Source organism: Megascapheus bottae, chromosome X (genome assembly GCF_031878675.1).
Source record: "Megascapheus bottae isolate mThoBot1 chromosome X, mThoBot2.hap1, whole genome shotgun sequence".
Classification (NCBI taxonomy): domain Eukaryota; kingdom Metazoa; phylum Chordata; class Mammalia; order Rodentia; family Geomyidae; genus Megascapheus; species Megascapheus bottae.
In genome coordinates this window covers 46346669-46355241 of record NC_143547.1, presented here as the reverse complement: position 1 = coordinate 46355241, position 8573 = coordinate 46346669, and positions in this window count along the sequence as shown.

The window sequence follows — 8573 nt, the reverse complement described above, 5'->3', positions numbered from 1 at the left end:
TAGTCCTGGGGCTAAAACTCAGGGCCTGGGCACTGTCCTTGAGTTTTCTCAAGGATAGTACTCTACCACTTGAGCTATAGCACCACTTCCGGCTTTTCTGTTTGTAATTCCGAGGCATTGAAGCCAGGGCTTTGTGCATGCTTAAGCAAGCACTCTACTATTAGGCCATGCTTCTAGTCACCCAAATTGTTTTTATTGTGATACTTGCACATAATATACTTTGACAAAATTCATTCTCTCTATTACTTTCTTATACTTTTTATTCCAATACTGGGGCTTGAACTAAGGGCCTGGGTGATGTCCCTTAGCTTTTATACTCAAGGCTGGCACTCCACTTCTTGAGCCACACCTCCACTTCCATTGTTTTGCTGTGTAATTGGAGATAAAAGTTTCAAAAATAAAAGATGAAAGTCTGCCTGTAGTTGCTTTTTAATTGCAGTCTTCAGATCTCAGCCTCCTGAGTAGTTAGAATTACAGGCATGAGCCACTGATACCCAGCTAACTTCCCAACACTTCTAATGGGAAGAAATCAGCAGTCCAATACTATTGATTTCCTATGGGTCAGGCTAAAATATTCTCTTTTTATATTCCTGGTCTCACTTAGATTGTCCAAAGTTAGGAGAGAGTCATCAAAGTCTCTAAACTCATATCTATAGTGGCAATAAAACCCCATTTCATGTGAGTATATGTTTAGAGATGAGTAGAAAGCGCTCGGGAGAAGATGAGAGATGCATATACTAGAAAAGGATTGTTGGAGGCAGTAAATATCTTGAAGTCTTTGAAGACATTTTAAGTCTCTGTGTGGATCCTAACTGATTTGTTATGACCAATTAACTTGCAAAAGTAAACTTCTGGGAGCAAGGTGTCTTTTCCTTGCAAATACAAAGCCAATGAAATGGGATGCTGTATAGTTTTTGAAAGGGCTGCTTCAATGTTTTATCAATGTTTATTCAATGTTTATTCAATGTATATTTTGCATAACATAGCCACTCCTTTTCCTCCAGCAGTTCTAGAAGATGGCCTCATTTTCTTTTCATTAGATTTGCAGAAGGAATTAGTATTTGCACAAGTTAGAATTGATTTTGCAATAGATACAGATAGAAGATCTCCTTTAAATTTCTTTATAGAAATGATGGATGTGGAGTCATTGTCTTAGCTAGTACTTTAGTGACTGCTAGGTAGAGAGTACTGTCTGTCAAGGGCCTGTAGTTGTGTTCTTCAATGTAATCTCAACAGTTCTAAAAATCAACATGCAATCTAGCTCTATCCAATAACAATGTAACCTATGCTGCTGCCAGCCAGCAGAGGGAGGACAAGGACAAAGTACAACATTTTCCTAGAGGGGAATGACAGAGAAAAAATCTAGCAAAAATATGAAAGTCTCAGTTAGGGTCTGTTACTTAACAATTTTCAAAGCAAGCTCCTCCTCTAATATTGTTCAAGTGATATTTACAAGATCCAATGGGGAGAATATTTATGTGAATAGCTATTTAACTGATGAGGAATGATGCTCAGAGAGGCACAGTGATTAGGTCACTTTTCTTAGAGGCTTCTGAGATTTCCCCTAAGTTGACTACAATAGAAAAAGTTGGAAAAGGTTTTGCCAGCTGGATCTCCGTTGGTAGCTGGCAGAATACTAAGAGCTAACAAGGCTCAGAAAAGCCTCTACCCTCACAGGTTGCTTATAGAGTAAATCAGTGTCCTGAAAAGTTCAAAGATGAGATATTGAGGAAAAGAAATCTGATTATCAAGTCCAACAGATGTGACTATGAGGTCCTACTGAAGAAAAGAAAGAGGTACTGTTAGGTACATTGGAATAGAAAACAGAGGTTACAACACATATCGGCCACCATGGCACTTCTTGTTCCCATAATTCCCTGAGTTCCCCCTCAAATGCTTCTTATTCTCATTATGCCCTGTATTCCCACTCAGCTGCACCTTCCCATAATGCCATGTGTTCCTGCTTAAAATCTTACATGAGTAGTAACTGTGCATGTTTGGGCATGACCAATCAAATCCACTTCCATACTTTCTTACAATCAGGTCCGATCAATGGGAGTTACTTCTCTTCCTACGCTCAGTGTCAGAGACTTTTGAGGGTCCAAAGTCATTCTGATTCCTCACTGACCAATCAGGTCCTAGAGTGGGAGGAGAATTGATAAAAAAAAATCACAGTCACTTCCCTCAGTGTGAGAACCTTAGAGCCCTATGGGGACTATGATTGGCTGCAGAAGATTTGACAGTATTTGAAATATTAATGATACTAGTGGAAAACCCTGGATGTATGTTTTTAATTGTATGCTTAAAGATACAGGATTATGAATGCTTGACCTTTTTCATTAATTTCTGTCAAAAGACAGAGTCTCTGTATTCATTTGCCTTAGTGAGGACATTCCTGGGTCTCTTACTGAAACTGCTTAAGGACTTCCTGATGTTTTTTTTTTTTTTTTTGGTCATCTACCCCTTGGAATGAGCCCTTTTGTCTATTTTCCTGTGATCTCCTTAAGTTTTCCCTGGGCTAATTTGAACATATTAAGCAGAGGTTGGGGGAATCATTTTCAACTTAACTTTATCTGTTGGTTAAATTCATTCCTCATCACATGGTACTAACTGGAATATTATTTAATAAAAAATTGTTCTGAAATACCACTGTATGAGCATCTTTTCATCCATTGTTCTGGAATCTGCTGGTTGAACTGGCACCTGGGGGACTTCATGGGGTCTCAGCTCTTGGATCCGTCTCTATGGAAAGTCCATATTCTCACTTCAATATGCTTGTTGGTATACTACCTGCTGAATTACTTATGTGCCTACTTCTTTACCTGGTGAAGAAATAGATCCTTACCCCTAAATGTTATCATTATTGTTCCCTGAACTCATGACCATAAAATCTAACTCAGGATTCCAATATGCCCTTCTACATTAAAAGAAAATGACACACAGAAAAGGAAAACTAAGACCGGGAGTTAGGCCTAGTGGTAGAGTGTTTGCCTCACATGCAGAATGATCGGATTCAATTCCTCAGTACCACATACACAGAAAAAACTTGAAATGATGCTGTGGCTCAAGTGGCAGAGCTCTAGCCGTCAGAAAGCCCAAGGACAGTGCTCAGGTCCTGAGTTCAAGCCCCAGGACTGGTAAAAAAGGAAAAACTTAGTTTATTTATACTTTTGTAAAGAGAATTTCTCAAATTTTTTCTCCTATAATTTTATCAATGTTGATAGCAGAATTGATAATTATGTTACAATTTATAGAAAAGACGAAACAAAACCCAGGAAATACGCACATGATTTAGGGCAGATATTCTTCCAGAGAAATGTCTTTTCCTCTGGTAGCAGCGCTCATGGTGGGTCATTTTCATTTTCAGCATATTTCTTTCAGGCATCAAAATTCCTAACCAACTTCCTACATAGGCTAGCTGTGTGACCTCAGTCAAATATTCTTTGTCTCTCTGTATGTCTTTGTCTCTTTTATTATAAACCATTTCATTCATATACTTTATTAATTTTTTGCACATGCAAATCTTTTAGGAACAATGAACCATGATATGTTGATCAGGGACTCAAGTTCAAAACTGCTCAAGGCCATGTTGTTATGATGTCTAGGGACCTGGATATGAGACTGCTCAAGAACCTCTATGTGTGAGGTGTCCTTGCTTTGATTGTCCAGCCAGGCTTTTTTTTTTTTTGGTCGGTTATGAGGCTTGAACTTTGGGCCTGGACACTGTCCCTGAGCTCTTCAGCTCAAATCTAGCACTCTACCACTTGAGCTACAGCACCACTTCTGGTTTTCTAGTGGTCAATTCGAGATAAGAGTCTCATGGACTTTGTGCCTAGGCTGGTTTTGGACTGCAATTCTCAGATCTCAGCCTCCTGAGTAGCTAGCCATTTATTTCTGCTTTCAATAGGAACTGTATAAGGACTGTGGTCTGTGTGCTGGGGAAGAGAGTTATAAAGAACCCAGAAGTGATCATAATAGGGACAGGAGCTGGCAGAAGTCTGAAAGGATATCCAGATACTTAGGGGAGGTATGATTCAGGGAAGGAAAGAGTTTAATTGGAATAAAGAGAGTCAGGAAATTTGAATACAGGATTTTTTTGGCTACGGTGCAAATCCATGGATGAATCTCTATATAAAATAATATTTTGAGAAGTCATTACTGAATTTCCCCATTTTTTGACACAGTTTTGTTGATTGTGTGACTTGAACTCTGGGCCAGGGTGCTGTCCCTGAGCTCTTCTGCTCAAGGCTATCGCCCTACCCCTTTGAGCCACAGTGCCATTTCTACTTTTCTGGTAGTTAATTGGATGTGAGAGACTCAGGGACTTTAGTGACCTGGATGGCTTTGTACCGCAATCCTCAGATCTTAGCCTCCTAAGAAGCTAGGATTTCAGGTGTGAGCCACAGTGCTCTGCTATTTTACGTATTTTTTAATGCCTGTTTTGGGGTTTGAACTCAGGGTCTACGTACTATCTTTGACTGTGTTTTTGCCTAAGAATAGTGCACACCCACTTGGTTCACACCTTCACTTCTAGCTTTTGGCTGATTAATTGGAGATAACTTTCCATTTCCAGGCTGAGTTTGAAGCACAGTCCTCAGATCTTAGCCTCGTGAGTAGCAGAGATGACAGGTGTGAGCCACCAGCACCCAGTTATTTTACACAACTTGAAAATGGATTTCAATAAGCCTTATCAATTGTACAATATGCTAAAAAATTCCCCATTCTAGAATCAGCAACTGAGTTCCCAACAATTCCCATAGGAACATTGTACAATCCCTTGGTTTGTACTGGTAGGAAGAAAGGAGACTCAGCTAATGGGAGAGGGAAAACAGTAGGCAAAAATTCATACCTGTGAGGTTGGGAGGAATAGGTGATAAGCAGATGCATTGTACCCATAAACAAGCATGTTGAAATGAAACCCCACAGTTTAGTTAAAGAAAACAAGAGAAGACAAACACAGTTCCTGAGCTTCCTGGAGGCAGCAGGTAACTATAGGGGTGGTGATAGAATGGGTATATGGATGTGGAGGAGAGGGACACAGTGAACAAGATACGTAGCTCAGGTCTTTCAACAGTGAGCCATCTGAGTCTGAAACTAGGTATTTATAACCCAAGCCTAAAGTCCAGGAGTACTTAGTTAGATTTGGTCAGTCTCCTCCTAAACACCAAATGAAGAGACATGGTAAAGGACTGAGAAAGGAGAAGAATTATACATGGCAGATATGGGAAGACAGCACTTTAGTACATCTTTAGCCATCTTCAGGATCATAGATGTCAGAGTAAGGTTATATAGGGACAGGGGGTGAGAAAAAGTATGCATAATTAAACCAGTTCCAAATGACAGGGTGTCTTGGTTGACCATTAGCTTAGACTTTGTCCCTGAAGGAGTTCTCGAGAAGTTATCACTTTTTATTACTGGCACAGAACAGGAACAAGGTAGTCTTCTGAATTCTTGTGCTGTTTTCTTTAAGATGATAAGAAGGAAGGCATCGCCTATTTGATAAGCAATTTGGGAAGTAGAGGTGGGGCCCAAATTGTAAGAAACCAGCCTCGAGTGAAAAAGCTAAGGGAATTTAAGCCCCAATGTCAGCACAAAAAGTGGGGTCAGTTCGTCTTACACACAAGATGCTTATCACAAAATCTTCTTTTCTTTCTGCAAACACAGATCAAAAGGCACAAACACAAAATTATAGAACTTATAGTAAATTCACAAGACCCAACAAAAGGATCTTTTTTTGTGTGCGCCAGTCCTGGGGCTTGAATTCAGTGCCTAAGCACTATCCCTGAACTGCTTTTTTGCTCAAGGCTAGAACTCTACCAGTTGAGTACTATGACCATTTCCAGCCTCTTCTGTTTATGTGGTGCAAAAGAATCAAACCCACGACTTTGTACATGCTAGGCAAGCACCCTACAGCTAAGTCACATTTCCAGCCCCCAAGAGCATCTTTTAAGTTGTCCCATAACAAGACCTTTCCTGAGCTTTGTAAATAGTTTACAACAGGACAGTGCTAGGGGCCCAGAGCCATATATCTGGGAAAGTGTCTATGCTACTAATGGTGGAGAGGCCGCAGTAGTTTGTTTTGGGGCTGCCACTCTCAGTCAGGATATAGAGTCAGGCCACTATGGCTCTTTTGGAAGTAATGTTTATTGACAAGCTGACAGCAGCTGTGTGGATTCATATACAAAAGCTGAATGCTGAGTACAATGGGGTGTCACCTTAGCAGGTTAGAGAAACACTGGCACAAGCTGCTCCCTACATGATTATCTGTAGTCTCATTAGCTATTTAGCTGTAGAGTTACATGATCCTTTACGTTTCAGTTTTCCTAAGTTCCAATTTCCACAAGTTAGTTCCAATTTTACTGCCACATTGTTTCCCCATCTAAACACACACTAAAGTATAGTACTTGGCTAGAGCATGATGCCCTGAAGACATGCCAAACCCAGTGAAACCTTCTGTTGTGGGTTAGGGCCTGTTCTCATAGCTATTTTCATGCTACCTTCAAGGCATGGCTGGATTAGGAACAGCATCGAGAGAGAGAGAGAGAGAGAGAGAGAGAGAGAGAGAGAGAGAGAGAGAGAGAGAGAGAGAGAGAGAGAGAGAGAGAGAGCTCATGCCATCTAAGGATGATATACTCAGTCCAATTGTGTAACTCTGCTGAACAATTAACAAACCATTCAACAAAATGAATTCCAAGAAGTTGGAATGTGTATTTTGTCTGGGGAGGAGGGGTAAAGGAAGGGGGAGCCTATGAATGGAGGGAGGAAGGCTGACAAAATACATTCATTATAGTTAATGTGCTTTTAAAGTTGAACTATATAACTTGAGGGTATGAATGGGCTGGGAAAAGATGAGGGAGAATGAGGAAAGGATTACATTTATCAAGACACATTGTATGCATAATTTGACTTGTGGAATTGAAAACTATTTCTACAACTACTTAAAAATATAAATTAAGGGCCGGGAGTTTGGCCTAGTGGTTAAAGTGCTTGCCTACCATGCACGAAGACCCGGGTTCGATTCCTCGGTACCGCATACATAGAAAAAAGCCAGAAGTGGAGCTGAGGCTCAAGTGGTAGAACTCTAGCCTTGAGAAAGTCCAAGGACAATGCTCAGGCCCTGAGCTCAAGCCCAGGACTGGCAAAAAAAAAAAAAATATATATATATATATATATATAAATTAAAATGAAAGAATGATGCCATCTACTGGTTTGTGAATGTTTCTCTGCCAGATGAAAAATTAAGAGGCAGAGGGATAGTGAAGTTTATTAAAGCAGCAAGTTTACTGAAAGCAAAAATAGAGTACAGATTCTCCATGAAGAGAGGACCCAGACCCAGGAGGCCAAATTAGAAAAAGGCACATTTCTCTACCCTCCCAGCTAATGTATGAAATATATTGCCAGAAACAATATAATGTCAGCTAAACAATCCTGGTCCTTGTGGCTTGTAAGAGAAGAATTCAGGCAAGATGCAAACATAAGTAAATATACAACTGTTTAATAGACATGACATATGGCACAGAAAGAGAGCGTGGGGAATAGATAGATATGCCATAGGGAAGATGGAAGTTTAGCGCATGTCTGCCTTCAGCTGTCTTCCTGGTTACAGTGAGAAATGGATAGCATTCTGATCAGAGGTTCTTTCTGTTTCTTAAAAGGTTTAGTTCTGGGGCCGGGAGTTTGGCCTAGTGGTAGAGTGCTTGCCTAGCATGCATGAAGACCCAGGTTTGATTCCTTCGTACCACATACTTAGAAAAAGCCAGAAGTGGTGCTGAGGCTTAAGTGGCAGAGTTCTAGCCTTGAGAAAAATCCAAGGACAGTGCTCAGGCCCTGAGCTTAAGCCCAGGACTGGCAAAAAAAAGGTTTAGTTCTCAGTTTTTATTTACTCATTATTTACCTAATTCTTTTATAGTCCCCTACCCATACTTTCATATCAGGCAAGTTTTATTTACTTACTGTAACCTGCTGGCTGAGAGTTGTATAAGGCACAATTTCCAGCAGGAAATTCTAAAAACCTCATATCATTGATGCTAGATCCTGTCACAGTGTATCAAGAATATCTCTCCATACTGGATGCTGATGGCTTATGTCTAAATCCTAGCTACTCAGTAGGATGAGATCATGAAAGCAGCCTGGATAGGAAAGTTTATGAGACTCTTATCTCTAATTAATCACCAAAAAAGGTGAAGAGGGAGCTGTGGCTCAAGTGGTAGAGTGTTAGCTTTGAACACAAAAGCTCAGGTACTGTGCTCAGGCCCTGAGTTGAAGCCCCAGGGCTGACACAAACAAAACTGAATGTTCCCATAATAAAAGTAATTATAATGGATCTGGAGTTTAGCCTAGCATGCATGAAGACCCGGGTTCAATTCCTTGGTACCATATACATAGAAAAAGCCAGAAGTGGTGCTGTGGCTTAAGTAGTAGAGCACTAGGCCTTGAGAAAGCACAAGGATGGTGCTCAGGCTCTGAGTTCACACCCTAGGACTGGAAAAAAATTATTCAAGGACTAGGAATGTTTTCTAGTGGTAAAAATCACGTTTCCCACCTACCTGATGTAGCATAAGGGAATTTAGAGG